Source organism: Camellia sinensis, chromosome 11 (assembly GCF_055761805.1).
Source record: "Camellia sinensis isolate YWXY chromosome 11, ASM5576180v1, whole genome shotgun sequence".
In the NCBI taxonomy this organism is placed as follows: Eukaryota; Viridiplantae; Streptophyta; class Magnoliopsida; order Ericales; family Theaceae; genus Camellia; species Camellia sinensis.
The window spans coordinates 31,785,124-31,806,155 of NC_138971.1; the positions used below are offsets into that span (position 1 = coordinate 31,785,124).

Here is a 21,032-nt window from a genome sequence, read left to right on the forward strand (position 1 = left end):
TAAGTTGAATTAATCTGGACTTACCATATCGGCATAATCAAACTCAAATCGAAACTAAGTGCATTTCAGTAAGGTTAACAAAGAAACCGAGGTTGAGAACCTCGGCTAGTCTTTGTTTGAATTTTACTTCAGTAACAGCATCTTAGGTATATACTTAATGTGGACATAAGTGAAACTTAAGTTCACATTAGGGGGCAAGGAGCTGGAAAGTAATAAAGTACTTGGGACTTGTTGAAATTTTGTAGAAAAATTTACAAGTTAAAGCCAAGCCGATGTAAATTTAAAAGAAGTACATACGTACTTTCTATGGTTACCAGGTTGCCAAAACTTGAAGAATGGAAGACTGAAATCTTGGTAAAAGACAATAAGTAAGGTGGCGAGTTTTAAATAAACACTTGTGAAAATATTTTTACAAATGTTTTCAAGTGTTAAGCCAAGGCTGAGATAAACAGTCAGCAGGTATATCCGAGGTATTTTACCCCGAGGAGATTGCACAGTTAAGGTGTACTCTAAAGACATGCAAATTATTCTAAGTATGGAATCATACAAGACAGTAAAGAAGAGACAAGCATTCAAACACTTAGTCAAAAAAGAGGACTTGCATTCAAAAAGACAAAAGGGCACATCGGCCAAACTAAAGTTAAAACATTGTCTAAAAGGTTACAAGGACTCCAAAAAAAAAAAAAAAAAAACAGAAAATACAAAGTCAAGAAGTAACAACTGGTATCTAGACTACTCGGTGTCGATGGCAGGATGTGTCTCGGCCTCAGAAGACAACTGTGAACTCTTCTCAGCAGCCTTCTCAGCCTCGAGCTCAGTGTCAATCTCTTGCAGAGTTTGGTCGAGACTCTTCTCGACGATTGGCACCTCAGATACAGTCTTCTTGAGAGAGACACTTTGTGAGACCTCATCCTCTTCATCATGAGTCAAGTCCAAGACTTGCTCATTCAGAGTTGGGGACTTGGCCCCAGCAGCTTCGACCTTCTCGGTCTCAATGGCCTCAGCCTCCTCCTCGGACTCAGCTTCGTCCTCGGATTGGCTTAGAGTAAGGGGGAATGGTAGGACAAGGCGACTATCTTCTCGGAGAGGTGAATCCTTGGGGACAGCCAACTCCTTCAAGACAGGCATCCATCTAAGGGTGTAACCCTTGTTGCATGCCTACTTGACTTGCTTTTTGTAGTGCTCTCGGACATCGGCTGCCCCCTCGGCATAGGCCTTCTCGTCCGCCGCTTTGATCTCGACGTCCTTTGTGGCCAAGGTAGCTCGGAGCTCGACTTGGCTTCAACAGTTTTTGCTTCGGCCTTGTTCTTCTCGGCTTTGAGAACCTCAGCAACAGCCTCTACAGCGCCGGCCTTCTCCTCGTCTTCGTCTTGGGCTTATTTGGCTGCCTTGGCTTGATCTATCAGCACTCTCATTTTTTCCTTGACTTTATTTAAAGATTTGAGCAAACCAGTAGCCTTTTTGGTCTTATGGACCAGCTCCTTCTTCATTTCTTCTGCTTGCATTGCGAAGGAGTGGGCGTGCTGGATTGCCTAGAAGAAACGCAGAGAATAGAGTTAGTAAATTGTTTAAGTATGAAAACAAAGAATACAGAGTACTAAGTGTTAAGGATTTACCAATACAGAGTGCTACAACATTAGAGCGAAATTTTCGTATTCGCTGACCTCGGCGTTACGGTTGAGGTCGTTGGGAAGGAGCAAGGCAGTAGAGAGGGCAATGCCGACCTCGATGTTAGTAGCGCTATCACCGGCTCTAACTGGCTTGCCCTCGATTGTGATGGAGGGGGCCCAAGGGTCATCAGATTTGAGAGAACCCAAGGTGGCTGCTGAGTCCGACCTCGGCTTCTTTGACTTAGTGGATTTGGAGGGGTCAACTTCGGCAGGCCTCTTCTCGACGGCGGAGGAACTTTTTTCTGCCTTGGCCATTTTTGAAATCGGCAAGATATCCTCAGAGTCGATCTGAGTCACCGTTGCCTTTGCTTGTGCCTTCTTCAGCCTCTTTGGCTTCGGTTTGGGCTGGGACTGGGAAGGTGAAGATTGGACTGTGACAACGTTGGAGATGTCAGCTAGAAGGTCATCAGCAACAGCCTTTTTGCGGCCCATCTCGTCGGCGGCAATGACGATAGTGACTCTAGTATCGAAGTGGATCGCCGAAAGTGCAGTTAGAGGGTTGGCTGGATCGTAAGCCGATGCCTCAGCAGTTCGGCGTTTTTGGCTACGAGTTCTGCTTGCAGGGGCAAGGAGTGGAGCTCGACGTCGGCATTGACGTTGAGAGGGTGGAATCAGTTGTGGGGCAGAAGTTAATGGCTGTTCTATTGGGTCGAATGCTGAGACTTGGTTAGGCCTTGGTGATGAGGTAGTTGGGGGAGTTGTTGCTGACGGTGAAGACTTGCTCTTCTTGGGGACGTCGGCAAGGATGGATTTGTAAGTCGAGATGTAGTTCAGTAGTAGAGGAGCCTTGCGCTGATTAACAGGCAAGTCTAGCAGCCTCTTGAAGTCTTTGCTAGGAAAGAATGTCTTGCGAGAGTCCTTTGGAGGCTGAGGAAGAACTGCAAAGTAAAACAAACAGACGTTAGAACATATGAAAGTATCAAAGTAATAAAGACTTGAAAGCAAGTAAAATGACACTTGGTTCTTACCATTTCCCTCTTTGAACACTGTTCGGCTTAAGGGGTAGAGGTGAAGGTCGTCATCTGGTGAGAACTCCCAGTTGCCTGAGACGATGAAATAATCATCTCCAGCACCTTTGTTGGAGTCTGGGAGGTCGGCGATAAGTTTGTACTCGGTGGATCTCAGCTTGAGGTAATAGATGTAGCCTTTTTCGGATTCCAGGCCACACATGGTATAGCAGTATTGGATATCGGCTAGGGTTATCCTAGCATTTTCTCGGCTAGCTAAGGCAATGATACCGTTGATGACTCTGTAAGAGTTAATGGCTAATTACATCGAGTTAAGCTTATAGTAGTGAAGGACTTGGCGGAAGAGGATGTCAAGGGGGAACCTAAGCTCGCACTCAATGAAGGCTACTACTGGGAAGGGCACGGAATCGTCTTTGGGCATGATGGAGTCCTCCTCCCCAGCCAACCTAAGATGTACATCGACAGGGATGGCAAACTCTTGCCTAAAGTATTCAAGCTTCTCTGGGATGTCTACCCTCCACCTAAACATACCCATGATGTCGGCTAAAGGGGAGGATGCAAGATTTTAGAAGAAAGGGGTTTGTGTGGGTTTAACGAACCTCGGCTAAAACCTAAACGGATGCTGAGGCAAGAGTTTTGGAGGATCTAAGGGGGATTCATTTCAATTTTTCTAAGAATTGGAGTTCTAGGGCAAATCCCAAACCTAGAGTTACTAAAATAGAAATTGAAGACAAGAATTTGGCAAATGCAGCAGGAAAACAGAAACAAGAACGTGATTCAGACTCAAGAAGACAAGCAATAATTCAAAGAACACGAGTAAAGTTTGTGCAGGTGTGCAAAGCCAAGGACAGTGGCAAATTATGAAGACAAGTGTATGAACAGTATATGTGTGTATAACAGAGTGGGCAAACACGAAATTGCAAAACGGAAACATGCTTAAAACATGCTAAATGATGAAGTTTAAAAACACATGTAAAGCCTGGAGAACATGAATGCATTCACCATGGCAGTAAACAGAAGCAACGGAGTTTGGAGACTAAAAAAGGGGAAAACAGTGACTTACCGCAGGAAAATGATGCCGGTATGAGGTACGCCGAAGTCAGACGGTGACAGTGAGTGGAACAGAGCAGTGAATGCTTCGCCGGAAGAGATGATCGGAGCAAGGTACAGAACTTGGAAAGCTTGAAACAATGACGGATTTAGAGAGAGAAAGCTTGAGAGAAATCAAAGAGCATAAAGTGAAAAGACGGAAAGAGAGGAGTGTTTTTTTATTAAAACACGAAAAAGCGGCAAAGTCACAGTTAGTGTGCCTAGGACGACGTGTCTGTCAGGCAGCGCGCGCAGAAGCGACGCGACCTGATGGCGCGTGTCAGGTACGGTTCAATAGGGAAGAGACGCATGGCGAAAATAGTTGAGTTACTGTGCATGACAGCTCATACGCATATAGAAACTCTTGGAGTTCTTGATTTAATGAAGCAAAGACCTCGGAGTAGGGAACGATCTTGGTTAAAGAACTTAGAAAACTTGGTTCTAAGGCATTGATAAAAACAGACTACAAGTCTTGGTCATATGGAGCCGACGAATGATGACCTCAGTAATGGGGATAGAGCAAGCTTAGCCAACGTGCTATATGGACAAATAATATAGGTTTCATCACCTCAGGATGGCAAGGTAATAGAACCTAGGGGGCAGTTGTGGGGGCATATTTTTTGGAATGACAACATGTGGCCAAGGTGGCACTGAAGTGCCAGCTAAGATGCGACGTGTCCTGGTCATGACGCCGAGGTGATCTTGGTTAGGCCGAGGTTACCTGCGAAGATATCGGAATCCGAGATGAACGGATAAGGGATAAGGGTCCTAGAATAAGGGAAAATCTCAGCCTGGATAAGGATAAAACTTTTAGGGAGTTTATCTTTATCTATTTGAGAGTCCAGGATGAGCATTGGGCCAGAGTCCAAGAGAAGCTAGGCTTCTACAGGGATCAGGTTAGTGCTGACTATAAAAGTAAGGCACCCTCATGGGTCTAAAGTACGCTTTTTGTATTCTGGCTAGTGAATTAAGCACTATTTGCTATCTTTGAGAGATAATTGAGTACTGACTTAATCGTCGGAGTGCTCCCGGGTGGAAGAACCACCGCCGAGTCTTATCTTTCTATGACAGGTCGTTCGGGCGCAATCTATTTTGCCGGTGTTCTCCAGCTGAGTACCTTTTTGGCAGTGTGATCAGAAAACAACACACACAGTAGCAAAAAATTCCAATTACACAAAGCAAATTACTTGAACCAATAAGTGCAGTTAATCTTCACAATTTCATAAAACTCACTAATCAATAATAATAATAAATCAATATCAATTTAATAAAACTTAAATTATTCACTTACATTCATAACTAAGTCTGGCGTTGGGCATTTCACAGGTTGGTCTTCATCTGGCGGCTCCATCGGACACTTTGCCGACTAGAACCCAGTGTTGCATTCAACCTATTTTGGCGAGAGCTCAATTATCACCTGGTTATACATATTGTGGTATTAGTTATCATTCATTAACTATCACATTATTTTAGTTATGATCTAAACGGCCTTTGGTTGTACTTTACATAGTGTTTGATTATGACTTTTTTTTTTTTTTTTTTTTAGTTATGACTGAAAAAGAGAGTTATGACGTTTATAGTGTCAACTCCATAAATATCATTACTTACATATTATAGCACAATCCAACAAATCATACTATGAAAAATATGTATATATATATATATATAAGTAGTAGAAAGTTGTTACATTGATGAAAATTTGAAAGAACCAATAAGGTGATGACACGTATATTTTTATATTATAAAAATTCAAAACTTTGAGAAAAATAGATCGAGATTTTGATTAACAAAAACTTTACAACGTGTTTGCATATATAATAATATGTATATATATATTAGAAAATTCTGTAATACTCATCCCTTTTTGAGATGTGCACCATATACCTAGTTATGGCATTTGTGGTTTTTAGTTATGACTCAATGCATTACTGGTTATGATTTGGTTATGATTTACTATGTATTAGTTATGACTTAGTTATAATCTCTAGTAGTTTTATTTTGGTTATGACTGGAGAAGTCTTTAATTATGCCTAAAGTGGTGTTTGGTTATAACTAGGACTGATTTTGGCCCAAAGTTGGCAAAATCGCCGCTTTAGGCGCCCGAAAATTGAGCCAAAAAAAGGCTCCATTTTTGGTATAGTTATCATATTAGTTCACAAAAAAAAAAAAAAAAAAAAAAAAAAAAAAAAAAAAAATCCACCTGAATTTGAAAAGCCCCAATAAAGATTGGTAAAAATTCAAAACTAATGTGATGAATTATTTAAAATAAATAGATGATTGTTTTATTGGCAAAAATCAAAAAATTGATTGATATAGTTAATTATTTTAAATTAATGAATAATTGTTTCTCAAATGCATGAAACTCACAACCATCTCTCACAAAATTTGTCACTTTTGTTCATTGAAACTCACAACCATTATGAATCATGTTAATTTATAAGACCGAAAAGATAATGAACAAGATTCATCAAAAAATAAAAATAAAATAAGAGAAAGAATGAAAATCTTTGGAATGGAATTGCCCACCCATAATACAACAAGATTAGGATTAAAAATCCTAACAAATACCACAAATGGCAGAAGTTACATATGGTACACATCCGAAAGAGGATGTGTATTATAGCATGACCCTATAAAGTATATTCAACTGATATGTAATTTATTTATTTTTTTTTTTTTTTGTACTTTTAGACTGAATTGTTATTTCCCCAAAATAAAAGAATAAACATAAATATGAAAAAGAACATACCTTTAGAAGTTGTATCTTTACACTTTGACTCAAAAGTCCCATTTCTTTATCAGCACTTGCAACCAATTATTTTCAATGCTCTCTTGCTCTTCCTTAATTTTCCTGACCGATGCCTCAACAGAGAAATGACAAAGGTTTACCTCAATCATCTGTAGAGTGAGTATATCCCCCAAACTAGATGGTATTTCCTCGAGATTTTCACACCGTACCAACGATAAGTGTTAAAGGCTTGGAAAGTGACTAGAGCAGGTGATCCATCGCTCAACTTTGAGCTCCTTCAGTTTCAAGAATTTGAGTCGAGGAAACCCACCATCAATTATTACCCATTGTCGTCCACAGGCAGCATAATTTTCTAATTTGAGAAGCTCAAGGTGGGGTAACAACATCCCAAGGACTGATATCTCCTCCCACTCTATAAATGTACTTGTCAAGGTGAGCCTTTTAACATTTGTAGGAAACTTGATATCTCGGAGATTGGTTGAGTGAAGAAACTGATCGCGTATCTTCGAAGTCTCGGGTTGTCTTAAAAATTCTAGATTAGGAAACATCAAATTCTCCAAAAATGAAAACAGTTCTCCCCAAATTCCCAACTTTGTAAGATAGGGAGTCCTTGCCAATATATCCTGAACTAGTCCACAAGGGTTTAACTTTGAAATGGTTTGTAGGTTTTCTAATACAGAGGGTTTAACTTTGAAATGGTTTGTAGGTTTTCTAATACAGAGGGATGGTTGTGATCCAATACTGCTTCTTCAGAACATAAAGACAGAAAACTTCGCTCCTCCTTTAGCATAAAGATGCCTCAATGTCTGAATCTTCCAAAGGCTACGTGGCAGAATAACCTCAGTCCAACGTGTAAAAATAATAAGTGTTTCTAGGTTTGAGAGATTGGATATTGATGACGGTAATTCATAGCAACCTCTCAAATTAATTGCCAAATACCTCAAATTAACAATTTGTGTTATTTTGCTTGAAGAGAAGGCAATCGTGTACCCTAGGTCCAACACTCTAAGAAGTTTGAAGGTCCAACAAATAAACGAGGACACATCACCAAGCGCATTGTCACAATAACCAATTTCTTTCTCTGGCATATTTCCGAACCACAAGAACGATTGAACAACTGCTGTGGAATAAGACTCAAAGGGAACTTGATCAAAATTTTCTGAGAAGTCAGAATGGATGCACAGGCAACATTGGTTTTTTTCTGTGTAATCACTGGAAGAAGGATAAGCATGTTTATAATTGTAAATCCAATGTAGAAAATTAATTTCCGTGGCTTTCTTCAAGCATAAATCACGCAAAAGATCATGCATGCAACATGCTTCAATTCGACCATCAAACCTTTTTCGCGCAACAATTACCAGACTTGTCTGAATTAGATCTATTAAATAATCCTCTGCTAGTTCCTCCAAGCTTCTCTGTCCAATTTTTTGTATAAACCCCTCAGCCACCCATAACTAGATTAAGTTCTGCACAGAGATTTCTTGATCTTCCGAAAATGATTCTAAATAGAGAAAACATGGTTTCAAGTGACGAGGCAAGTGATTGTAACTCAGCGCTAGTGTCTCCATGTACTGGTTTGGATCACTAACAATGTATGAGCTTACACTATGGGCAACTTGTTTACACGACTCTTGTGTCTTCTTGTTCTTTGCAAGAAGTCCTGCTATTACAACAATTGCAAGTGCAAGCCCTTTACATTTTTTCATTATTTGCTTCCCAATTTCAGTTAGTTCTGGAAGGCAACTTTCATTCTGAAACACCTTCCATTGAAATAATTCCCAACTTTCTTCTTCGATTAGAAAGCGCAGCCAATGAGGATGGCAATCAGGTGAGGCATGCATAGCCAACTCTTTGAGGCGACTAGTGAACATAACTCTACTTCCATTGTTGTCATTGGGGAAATACATTTTAAGATCGACCCAGGGACCAATATCCTATAAATCATCAATGACAATGAGATATCTCTTGCCTTTTAATTGCTTGTACAACTTTTCGCCTAGCTTCTCATTGCTCATGCTTTATCTTCATCGGTAAAGACAACATTAACAGAATGTAAAATGTCCAACAACATATCTGTTTTTGTGGGTAAATGAGAAGCATAGATCCATGCGCGAATATGAAAGTAGTGTGATGTAAGGATCATTGTATAGTTTTTTGGCTAAAGTTGTCTTACTAAGTCCAGGCATCCCAACAATCCACACCTGCTTCTGCCGTCCAGCAAGTCGCTCTTTTATAGTCAACGCCTCATCATCAAAGCCCACCATAATTTCTTCCTCCACCATGGTTCTGTTCCCAATTGACATTGACGGGACTTCGTCGAAGGACTTTTCATCTTGTAAGAGTTGGATCTGATATGTCTTGTCATAAAACTGCATCGCTTTTAGCTCGATGGGCTTAATCTGTTCCAGGATATTTGTGAGGCTCGATGGGCTTAATCTGTTCCATTGTTGTTGCTGTCCCTCTGCTTTGCAACTTCGGAAACAAAAAAGCTGAGGAATTCTCCTGTCTTGTAGGTCGCATAGCTAATTTGCATAGCCAGGTTTTCTCCTTCATCATTCTCCTCATGGTGTTTCTCCTCCATATCCTTGAGAATAGCTCCTAGGAATCTAAGCCGATTGTAAAAAGATTCGATTTCATCCCTCTCTTCATCTGCCATCAATTTGTCCTCACTCTTTATTAGATACTTCAGTTTCGTCATGACAGAATAATTTTCAGTCATTACTCTCTCTCATACAGAGTTTATTTACTGCTTTCAGGTGCTTCTATCTCAATTTCAGTGGTCTAAAAGAGGATTAGATATTGGGACCTAAATCAGAAAGACTTGTGGAAGCCAAAGTTGAATTTGTCCACAGGCTATTAGAGAGATACGAGTCTCAAACATCAAGAACCAGGTATATTTAGCATTAAGAATAAAAATGAAAGAAACAATTGGTTTCTAAGGAAAAGACGGTGAGTGTTCTGGGACGACAAGAAGCCAACAAATTGGGATTTTTGCAGGAAATCTGGTGATTGAGCAGAGAATCTTGAAATGGGTTGGTAGTGTCGAACCAAAAGAAAAATGAAGAAAGATCTATCCGAGTGAAGAAGCATAAGGAGCAAGTGACATCTTGATTTTGGATCCATATGTCGAAAGCAGCATTGCAAAGCCAAAAGTAATTAAAGAGAAAACAAAAGCTCACGACTTTACTTTTACTATGCTGAGAATCTCATACAACGAAAACTAAAAGCAGCAGAGTGAAACCACCTTCTAATCAATCCGACTTTGGAGTAATCTACTCGGCCGTCGGAATCAATTTTTGTTATTTTCGTAAAGGAAAGCCTATGGGATATAGGGCGGCTGCTGTGCACAGCAGCCGGTACAGCCTAATGGGTAATTTAAATTATTCATATTTTATACTATATTGGGTATAATATAGTTACAAAAAATTAAGGTAATCGGATATTATTAATTCTTTTATTCACTCATATTTGTATCTACAAAAATAAATGACAATTGTGATTTAAAGTATTAAAATGAATACAAATGTGAGTAGATGAAAGGGTTAACGATATCTGATTAACTTAATTTTTTTTAAGTGTGCTCCACTCGATGTACTCTAAAATATGAACGGTTTAAATTATCAAAATAGATCTCAAAATAGACCCATTTAGCAGCACAATAGTGGCGGCTGCGCACCAACACAACAACCACCCCAAATCCAAGCCTATGGCTGCTGACCATATGCATCCTATCACAATTAGAGTAATTTTATTATAAAATTTTATAATATCAATCACAAAATACGAAAGTTTCTCACAAATTAATCTAATAAAATATTTAAAATTTTGTGATTCATATAATCGAAGTTTGTGACTTAGTTACGATATTTTTTATTATGCCAACTTATGACAAAATTACGTATTTTGTGATAAAATTACACTAATTCGTAATAGAGTACATATGGCATGCACCCGTAAAGGGGTGCACGGGTTTCTTTTTCGTAAATTTTAAATTGTGCCATGTCATTGAAAGAGAAATGGAAAAGTGTATTTACGGATGCATACCATATGCATTCCATCACAAATTGATATAATTTTACTATAAAATTTCATAATATCAACTATAAAATGCTTAACCATATTACAAATTAACGTAACAAAATATTCCAAATTTTATAGTTCATATAACAAAAGTTTATGACTTAATTACGATAATTTTTGTTACGTCAATTTGTTACAAGGTTACACATTTTATAATTGATATTATAAATTTTTTAGTAAAATTACATCAATTTATACACCCGTAAGAAGTGCACATCATAGAGCTTTCCAAGAGAAACTAATAATATAAATTTTTTCATGGCGCCGACACTACTACAAAATTAATTAAAGGTCACAGCTAACCTTCAATCTTTTTTTTTCCTTTGTGATGGATGAATGCGTGATTGTTCAATTTTTCCATCACAATGTTAAAAATGTGAATGATAGTAGCAATAAGATCTCAATTGTGACCATTTGTCAAGTTATAATCTCAGTTTTTTCATAAAAATTGTGATCTATTTAAGAAAAAGATATAACTTTTTTGAAAAGCTGAGATGTTTTTCTCAACACATTTTCTCACTATTCAGCAAGAAATTTTATAACCAAAATAGAGATAAGTACAATGAGCTCAAGGCACGGACCTTAATTTTATTACCAAACTAAGACAAATTTATCACAACCCAACGTGCAATTTGAAGCATAAGGCAAAATATAGATACAAATATAGTAAAATATTCCAAAGAAAACCTACAAAAATCTGAAAAATCAAATAACTAGAAGTGGCTCCTCCAAAATCTGGAAGCCCCTCTATGGGAAGAATCATCATCAAGGCCATCAAAAAGAAATTCATCGCTATCACTTCCACAAGGCAGGGCCATGTTGACAACGCTATTCTGAAAGACGGCAAAATACAAGAGAAAACAGACAACCATTTACTAGTTCCTTCAAATGCTAAAAATGTTAAAAAACTTCTGCACTGGATCAAGGGGACTCAAGAAACATCGATAAGTCTCAAACCACAACCTAATCAGTGACTTGTGACTATTCATCAGCAACTAAACATGTAGTCAATAAGATATATTGACATAAAACTTCAAAACTTTTAAGATTTCAAAATCTTAAACATAATGCAATTTTTTAGAAGTGTGGGTTCAAGAGATGCCCAAGAAAGAACATAAAGTACAAGATCCTAGAAGATTTTAAACACAAGTAGGTGCCTTGCAAAGAAACAACCCAACCCTCTGTTTCACAAACAAACCCAATTCACAACAAAACCACAAAAACAGATCATCATCAACATAATCAATATATTCAAAAACTCACATTCAGGAAAAAGCAGCTTTGTCAACAATCCGCTTGGTCAAGTTTTGTCATTCGTCGCCCTTCAGTGGTGATTTCACTGTCATGTTGGAATATATGTACAAAGAAAACAAGGCAAGAATAAGCACAAAAAGCCTTTCAACATTAACAGATTCCACTAGAACAAACTCAACACAATATGTAGTCGAAACTACACTGCACATGCGACAGAGAATCTGCGTTAGTCACACAAACACACACACACACACACACACACACACACACACACACTAAGAGAGCTAGTATAAAATGTGTGCTGGTGTTCATATCTGTGTGAGCATACAAATCAAGGCAATATTATTTGTCATATTGATCTTGAACATAATTCATAATTTAGATTATCTAATTCATATTGAAACTAAATTCTGATGCTTTCCTATTAAAACCAAAATACCAATACTTACGAAGTTTTATCCTAAGAGGTAGATGGTTGAACTTTTCCCTATATTCACTTTCATGACATAACCAAGGCAATTTGGAAAGCATTTTTGTTATGGAAGCACACCACAATCTCACACACAAACCAAAAAGAAAAAAACACGAAGAATTACGAAAAGAAGTGTGAACAAGAAGTACTAATACCAAGAAAAGGCAGGACATTAGGTAATATGCTTCTCCTAAATATAGTAACATGTGTCAAGAAAAGGAACATTGTTTTATCCTATAGGATAGCTGACAATGCACAGACACTATAAGAGATGGAAGCATGCACATCTAGTATCTAATATATATGCCGTGTCACAATACATAAGAGAAAAAAACATACAGCAGTTCCCCATCGGCAAGTAAATCAGAAATTGTCAGCTGGTCATGCAATTGCTTATGCAGGACTTCTCCAAGCCATATTCTTGTTTGCATTTGAATGATTGGGAGAGAAAAAAAATCAGGCTTGTGCAAATAAAATGAGAGAACCAATACAATTACAATCACTGGCTTCGTAAATTTGTTTCACCTCAAGCCTTGAAAAACTAAGTGCTCTGAACTGGTTTCTAACATAAATTAACATTCAAGGTCATAAAGGATGTCCATCAGGAAACAAATTTACCATTTAATATTTAAACCACTAATAAGGAAATGAGAAAAGTCAAGACACGTAAGTCTTTAGCTTAGCTTTGATTGCCTCTGATAGTTTCATTGTTTCCTCATCCAAGCATTCTTGTCAGCTGTGAATTAATAAGAAGAAAATTCAATTTCTGCTTATCATACTCATTGACAAGCTAGTGGGTACCCACACCAAAGTATACGTGTAACTTACATTCCTTTAATTTTTTTACATTCCAAGCCAGACATATGTCATTGAGATTAAGTTATGAAATAGTAAAATACAGTTTTGACTAACTATTCACTTCTTTGGTGTAAATTGAATTTCAATTAGCAATTTTCATGGACAAGCTAGTGGGTACCCACACCAAAGTATATGTGTAACTTACTTTCCTTTAATTTTTTTACATTCCAAGCCAGACATATGTCATTGAGATTAAGTTATGAAATAGTAAAATACAGTTTTGACTAACTCTTCACTTCTTTGGTGTAAATTGAATTTCAATTAGCAATTTTCATGGACAATATGAATTACATGATCTTTTGCTTCCAAGCCTTTACTCCAGCAGAAAGCATAAGAGGTAGAATTTATCATAGATGTTTTCAGTGTCAAGTCCAAAATAGATGCAATAGGCCCATCGGAGACAAATATAATTTCAGAATATCAAGAGACAGCAAGAAGGGCAACCCGCTCTGTGGACCAAATTGACTACCTTAAGTCACTGAGCTCCCACAGGGAACAAGAGTAGAGCAGAGATGTCGCTGTAAAGACTCAAATAAATAAATAACTCACCTGATCCTATTATTAAAATAAAAAATAAAAATTCAGTAGGTTGTCGGTCCAAAAAAAAAAAAACACAAAAATTAGGTGCCTAGTTGTCATATATGTATATCTACATCTTAAAACAAGTAACCAATGTTGGCGACAAATGGGGATCATAGTTAATCAATCAACACATTCTCTCGCTATTATCCTTAAGAGAGTAATCACCAAATAATTCTATTTTCTCTTTTCACAAGTTCAAAACCAAAGAGGGGCACAAGTTCACCAAATCAATAGATCATAATTAACCAATCAATAAATTCTCACTCCTATCCTTAAAAGATTATCACCCAATAATCCCTTTTTTTGTTTATTGATAGGTAATTTCTATCAAATAAGGTCTTTCATATACCACACAAAAAATCATTCTCTACAACTTCCATGGTAAACTGAAAGATTTTTTTTATTGACTATTATCATAGTAACATTTTAAATGAAAGTGAGAATTTGAATAATAATTAATTGAAACACGATGTGTAATGTCTCTCAAATTAAGCAAGTAATGGGCAATGGATGTGATAAGTCCACGGAGGGGCATGTGCATAAGGTGACAACCTTACATTTTCTTTATTCATAAGGTGGCAACTTTGCATTCTCTTCAGTGTTATGGGAAGTTCAGATTTATCATTAAGGCAATAGAAACCTTGATTTCAGATGTGGATGCCATTTCAACATATGACATGGACTGCAAAAGCCTAACAAACGATGGAAATTCCCAAACTCCAACTCATTTAGCTATGCTATAAACAACAATGAAATTAACATTACTCTAGGAGCAGATTCAAACTGAAAAACAAGAAGAAGAAACAAAGGCAGAGAAGAAACAGAGAAAGAAGAATGAGAGAGAGAGAGAGAGAGAGAGAGAGAGAGAGAAATTCCCAAACTCCAACTCATTTAGCTATGCTATAAGCAACAATGAAATTAACATTACTCTAGGAGCAGATTCAAACCGAAAAACAAGAAGAAGAAACAAAGGCAGAGAAGAAACAGAGAAAGAAGAGAGAGAGAGAGAGAGAGAGAGAGAGAGAGAGAGAGTACCTTGAATGGAGTAATAACAACATTATTCATCCTAATCTTGGATTGATCACGAGTGTCATCAACAAGTGCAATGCAGATCATATCTTTTCTTTTCTTGCCCTAAACAACAAAGGGTAAATCATAAGATGTGTTGTTAGAACCCACAAAAAAAGTCCATGAACCATTAGACAGCCAGAATAAAAAAGCAATGAAAACTCACACATACATTTGAGTGCAAACACACAACAAAAGCAATTAACAATTGCCGAAACCAAATACTTAAATTCAATATATTTTTTGTTTTATAAAATGAATCTATTTTCTTTCTCATGGATTAAAACCATATATATGGACCATTAAACTTGATATCAGTTTCAATGCTGTACTGGGAAATTAGTTATGGTAGACTTCTTGCATGACCATTGATAAGCATGAAAGAAAATCAAAAGCATGCCCAAATAAAATAGATAAACTGCAATCGATAGCACAAATCCACACTCAGTGAGGGATTAGCCTTAGAATCATAGATCACAACTTGGGGTACAAAATAATATAGAACTTTAACTTGCCTAGTGACATATCTCTGCCCAAAAAAAGGGGGCAAGAAGCGTGTAAGTTGAGAAAAAGAGAAGTCCAGGCAGATCCAATAGTACCAAAACTGGTACCTGGTCCAAGACACAACCAGCCAATGTCAGCAAAAAGTGTTTTAGAAAAGGTAAAAAGGTTTTAAAAAGTTTTGAAAACAATGAAAAGTGTTTCGAAAAAAGTGAAAAATGCCTTGTATTTTCACTTCTTTTTTTTTTTTTTTTTTGTCTATTTCTTGCCTTAGATTAGATGCACTTGTTAGCAAGAAGGTATGTATGTGTAAATCCAAAACATGTAGTACACACAGAAGGTATGTATGTCTAAATCCAAAATAAACAAATTTTGGAACAACAAAAAAACTACCTTGGGATTCAAACAAAACACTTGCTTGTGAAACAAAAATTCATAAAGTAAAGGAAAACTAAGAAATAGAAACTGCCTTTATGCAAAAAGCAGAACACATTAGGTGAATAACTAGTGAAGCAAGTCCAAATAAACTTTTTGGATACTTTTAGACAATTCTCCAGATTTTTGCTTCACAGCATGTGAATAACTAGTGAACAAGCCCTTAAATATACCACAACGAACATATATTAACTCAATTGAAGCCAATTTAACTAAGAATCATTCCACCATTTTCTTTCTTCCTTTCTTTTTTTTTTTTTTTTTTTTTTTTTGTGAAAATGTTTAAGTTCCAGCACCCTAAAATCTCCACTTCACCTGTTCTTCTTGATTTCCGAGCCATTACGTAATTTTTTGCATTGGAAAGACTACTAGTAATAGACTAATATAGTGCAGAAATAATTATTTGAAAGTGAAGAAACTCCAAAAGAAACCATCACTTTGCTCAAGAATCCAGCATTCGAAAAACTCTAATTCAACGAACATAACAGTTCAATTAATCCAATTAAAATTATAGTAGCTTGTAACACTGATTAATAATGTTTGCTATCATCAATTCAAAAAGTTCAAATAAAACCTTCCCTGCTTCAAAACTTTAATCTCCTAACCCCTTGAATGTTAAACAGTCACTCATTAAGACTAACTATCAATATGTCATTAGTTCCTTTTAACCGAACACAGGCCATGGGAATTTACAGTTTATGCAAGCTTTGTTAAGTGATGGGGTAACTCTCCACTAAGCTGATTGTCTTCCAAATGTCTAATAATGAAAGAGAACACAACATGAAATTCAATAAGGCCTCTCACCAAGTATATCCATTTATTAGTAATATAAGAAGGCTAGTGTGAAAATTGAATTGAAACAATACATAAATATACATACACACATCTCTCTCTATAAATGGAATTTTGTCTTCCTAAGCTTCAAGCTAAATTAGTATCAACGTACTTCTAACAGTTGTTATAAAAAAAATAAATAATAGATGCCTCTCTCAATGATTCAAAAGAAAGTCTCCACCTCACTTGGTCACTGAACCTTCTCATTCTTCTCTCCATTGCACCCTCCCTCTCTCATACAATCTCTTTTCTTTCTCACTCCTCTCTGACTTTCTCACTAGTCTCTCAGGCTTTGTCTCTTCCCCTCTATCACCTCTCTAACTCTTGCTCTCTTCTCTCTGTCTCCCCCTCTCCCTACCCTAGATGAGTTATATGAATTTAGATGTATTGTAAGGTTGGAGTTTTTGGTATAAATTTGTTTTCATGAGAGGTGAGCAGAAAGTTAGTGAATTTATTGGGTATGATAACATTTGTTTACATGTTATTAAAAATCTCGTGAGTCATGTAAATTTTTTTATTATATAATTTTAGAGCTCTAAAAACCTCTATCATAGACAGTAATAGCTAGTATTATATATCATAAAATTTTAATAGAATGAACTTAGGGTTTTTCCAAGTATTTGCACGAAAAAACTGTTAGCAATGGTTACTCTAGAATTGAGGAGGCTCCAAGCATGTTTTGGAAAGAACAGATGGCATTTCAGTCATTAACAAAAAAAAGTCTAAAAACTAAGAGTGGACAAAGAACAAAGAAAGGATTTTACTAGCATCTACAATACCTTTAAACTCTAAGACTTCTATTTCCTCAATATTGATTGCAAGAGTCCAGCGTGTGGAAATTTTTGTATCAATTAAAATTTATGTAATTCTGTCATCCCTCTTTATATCACTCTCGACGTGCAGTGTGGGAATTTCTGATTTGCTCCACCCACTTCCCACGTAACGGGGAAGATAGCGAGCATGTATTTGCAAGGAGATTTGACTGATTGAAAAACAAACTAGTTGAGAAATTGGAAAGGGAAAAAAAGAGTTGTGTGATGTATTCTTTCAAAATTGAAGAAGAACTAGAGTCACTGCTAGAACTGCTCCAACTACTTGATCCACTAACATGTATGTAGGAATTGATTGAACCCTTTTGGCAAAAACTGTCCAGACCTTTACACAAACATCTTGCGTGCAAAAACCTCCTCTCATTACAAAGACAAAAAGTAGAATCAACAATCTGACTGTTGTGAGAGATACACACACAAATAAAAATAAAAATAAAATCCAAAAAATCAGTAAAATCCATGCAAAAAGCCTTAGCTAGAAAATAAAAAAAAATCCAAAAAATAAAATAAAATAAAATAAAATAAAATTAATGAACATTTGATGAAAGGATTGAAGATGGTTGAGTACTATCAAAAAGAGGTTAATGATTGGAGATGCACTTAGTAGCAAATAGTAAATAACAAAACCTAATCAATCTTAATTCAAGATATTAAACTGCAAATTTCATATAGATGTAAAGAAAGAAAATACAAAATGTAATCATTATAAAATAAATAGCTAACATTCATAACAGAGTATGCACAATGGCTTCGCTTTGAACTACATTTCTACAATTATAGATGCATGAGCATGAGTGTAAGTTCAGATACTCTAAAAACCTTTCATTAAGCTCACCTATCAATTTTTTCTTTCAATGCAGGATCTTTTCATATAGATTCCATGATAAATGAAAGACAAGAAACATAAAAACAAATCTTTTCATATTTGTACTAGGTGTTTAAATAATGTCATAATAAATTCTTTTATGTTTCACTTCAACTATTCCGAACACTCCACAACCCTCAAAACCATAGACAGATAGAAAAAACTGAGAGAGCATCAACCACAAGATAACATGAAAAGTAAGAATACCTTACCTGTGCCATAATATTGAACTATGTTCTCATGCTCAAACTGACTAAGAAGAGCAATCTCCTGAACAAAACATAATAAAACAAAACACAGGGGATGAGAAGAGCAATATCCTGACCCATTTATCAAAAAACTGCAGTAGATAAATTAGGGTAAAGAACATTGACAACATCCACTAACATAAAGCAAAGATTATGAATATATAACCATTGACCTATATATTTAACAATTTATGCATGTGCTTAAAAAGGTATTGCTGCTCAGAATTCACAATAGAAAAACAAAATTATCAAGAATTGAAACATAATCTCAACAAGTTAAAATGCATATAAATATGGCTTCAATTGAAAGTGCGAACAAAGCCATTCTCTACTGGAAATTGTAACTAAATGAAATGAAACCGAGAAGAACAAATCGAGTACCTTTGAAGAAATCGCGAAGAACAGAATTCCAAATGAAATTGAATGCATCGATCATAAGAAGAAATTGCGAAGAACAGAAATCGCGAGGGGCACATGAATGCATCGTTACAAACCTAGCAAATATTGAAATGAAGACGAAACGAATTCAAATCGTAAGAAGAAACCATGGGAGAGAAGAAACAGAGAGAGGCGGAGAGAGAGAGAGAGAGAGAGCGTACATTTTGGTGTAATGGGTAGAGTCAGTGATGATATCATAATATAATGTATTTGGGGGTGTTTTGTATGTATTATTATTTTAATTTGAGAATTTATGTTAGATTGTTTGGTGTAGTTTCTATTTATAAATTTTTAGGTAAAAATGACTTAAATAAATTAAGAAAAGCTTATTATTTTAGAAGTTGGGGAAGGAGTGTTTTGCTTTATACTTTTTTATTATTAGTTTTTAGCTTACAATAAGTTACACCAAACACCTCCATTATATGTTGGTACACTAATTAATATATTAATTGGTATATGTAACACCACCGTTAAATTTTTAGGGAGAAATACGAGATTGAAAAGAAAACGGTGCTACATGCACTAATTAGTGTATCAACATATGTTATGACATTATTATTGACATCACCTATTATATTAATTATAAATACTCAAAATATCTAAAATTATGTCACGTCATCTATTAGTATACTAATTGATATACTAATTAGTGCATATAGCATTATTTAAAAAATGCAATGAATGTACTTTTATATATGGGACCAGTTTATTCGAGAGAATATTATTTTAATAATTTTATGATTTTTTATAAAAATATATTAAAAATAATAAAGAGAATAATGTGATAATTTATAATATTTTTTTTAATTTTTGACTAAAATATTTAATCCCAAACAAGGCTAATTTCACTTTTAATAAAAACAAAGATAGAAAAGTATCAAACTACAATTTCGGTTAGTTATAAATTGAGATTAAAACATCTTTCTTAATTATTTTGATTAGAAAAGTATGCGATCGTATGGTTGATATGGCACCCGATCGGGATTAGGTGTGATCAGTCAAAGGTATTTACTCGGTGTGAGATGGATTTGCACCATAGATCATCAATCCAACGGTCAGATCTGATCGGATGCGATCAAGGGAGATAACCATTCGATCAGGTGCATCAAGGTCTATAAATAGGCTGCAAAATCAACCATGTCAATGATTCCAAAAAAAAATCTTAAAGCATTCGCAATTTTTTTTTTCTCTCTCTCTCTCTCTCCCCTTTGTGATTTAGAGTTTTCAATCAAGAGTTTCTTAAGCAAGTTTCTACTTTTCTTACTGGTAATCAAAATTTGTAAACTTGATTATCTGTGTCATGATTTTCTCAATTATATCGAGAATATTCTGATCTACTATCGTCAGTGTAGACATCGGTAGACTTGATCCTTAGATCAGCCTTCATTGTATCTTGAAGGCGAATTTACTGCAACCCCCTGCACATCTTTTGGTGGGTGCAAATTTTGTCTTTAGGAAAACGACTAAGTAACGCGACTTGAAGCATCAATTTTCTGTTCTATATAGACAAGATCATCGTCAAGTTTTGAAAACCTGAAGATTACCAACTTAAGAATTCAAAACGAATTGTTCCAACAATCTAAAGACAATATTTCTATATGGCAATGTCTATTCAGAAAATGACTCAAGATTCATGAAGCTTGACCGATTTGGAGGAAATTTTTGACGCTGTCAAAAGAAGATGCACTTCCTGTTCACTACTCTCAAAGTGGTTTATGTGCTGACTACCCCCTATTTGGCGAAGCAAGAAGATGAGATGGAGGAGCAAACTCATACCAAAACCAAATGGGAGAATGAAGACTATATTTGTCGAGGACGCATTCTGAATGCACTGTCAGACTCTATGTTCGATGTGTATCAATATCTGGAAACGGTATAGCAACTTTGAGACATATTGCAGTCAAAGTATCTCACCAAAGATGTCACTAGTAAGAAATTTCTTGTTGGTAATTTTATGCATTTTACTATGATTGATACAAAGCCCACTATGGAACAACTCCATGAGATCCAACATATTCTATGTCAGTTCCCACAAAAGAATATGAACATGGATGAATCTATTATAGTTTCATCTATAATAGAGAAACTACT

At 36.0% G+C, this 21,032-nt stretch overlaps 1 long non-coding RNA gene across 4 annotated transcripts; it reads right to left on the reverse strand.

The window, feature by feature from the left end:
• Positions 1 to 11,254: 11,254 nt before the first annotated feature.
• On the reverse strand, positions 11,255 to 19,101 carry LOC145803095 (uncharacterized). 4 transcript variants are annotated; one of them, XR_014345199.1, is made up of 6 exons: positions 18,885 to 19,101; positions 18,463 to 18,525; positions 14,758 to 14,856; positions 12,901 to 13,018; positions 11,820 to 11,895; positions 11,255 to 11,389 (listed from the first exon to the last, which is right to left on the reverse strand). It is a non-coding gene; the product is annotated as an uncharacterized LOC145803095 (long non-coding RNA). The 4 variants fall into 4 exon arrangements; XR_014345198.1 differs by having other exon boundaries at positions 12,622 to 13,018; XR_014345200.1 differs by having other exon boundaries at positions 11,820 to 13,018; positions 18,468 to 18,525.
• Between the last annotated feature and the right edge of the window lie 1,931 nt (positions 19,102 to 21,032).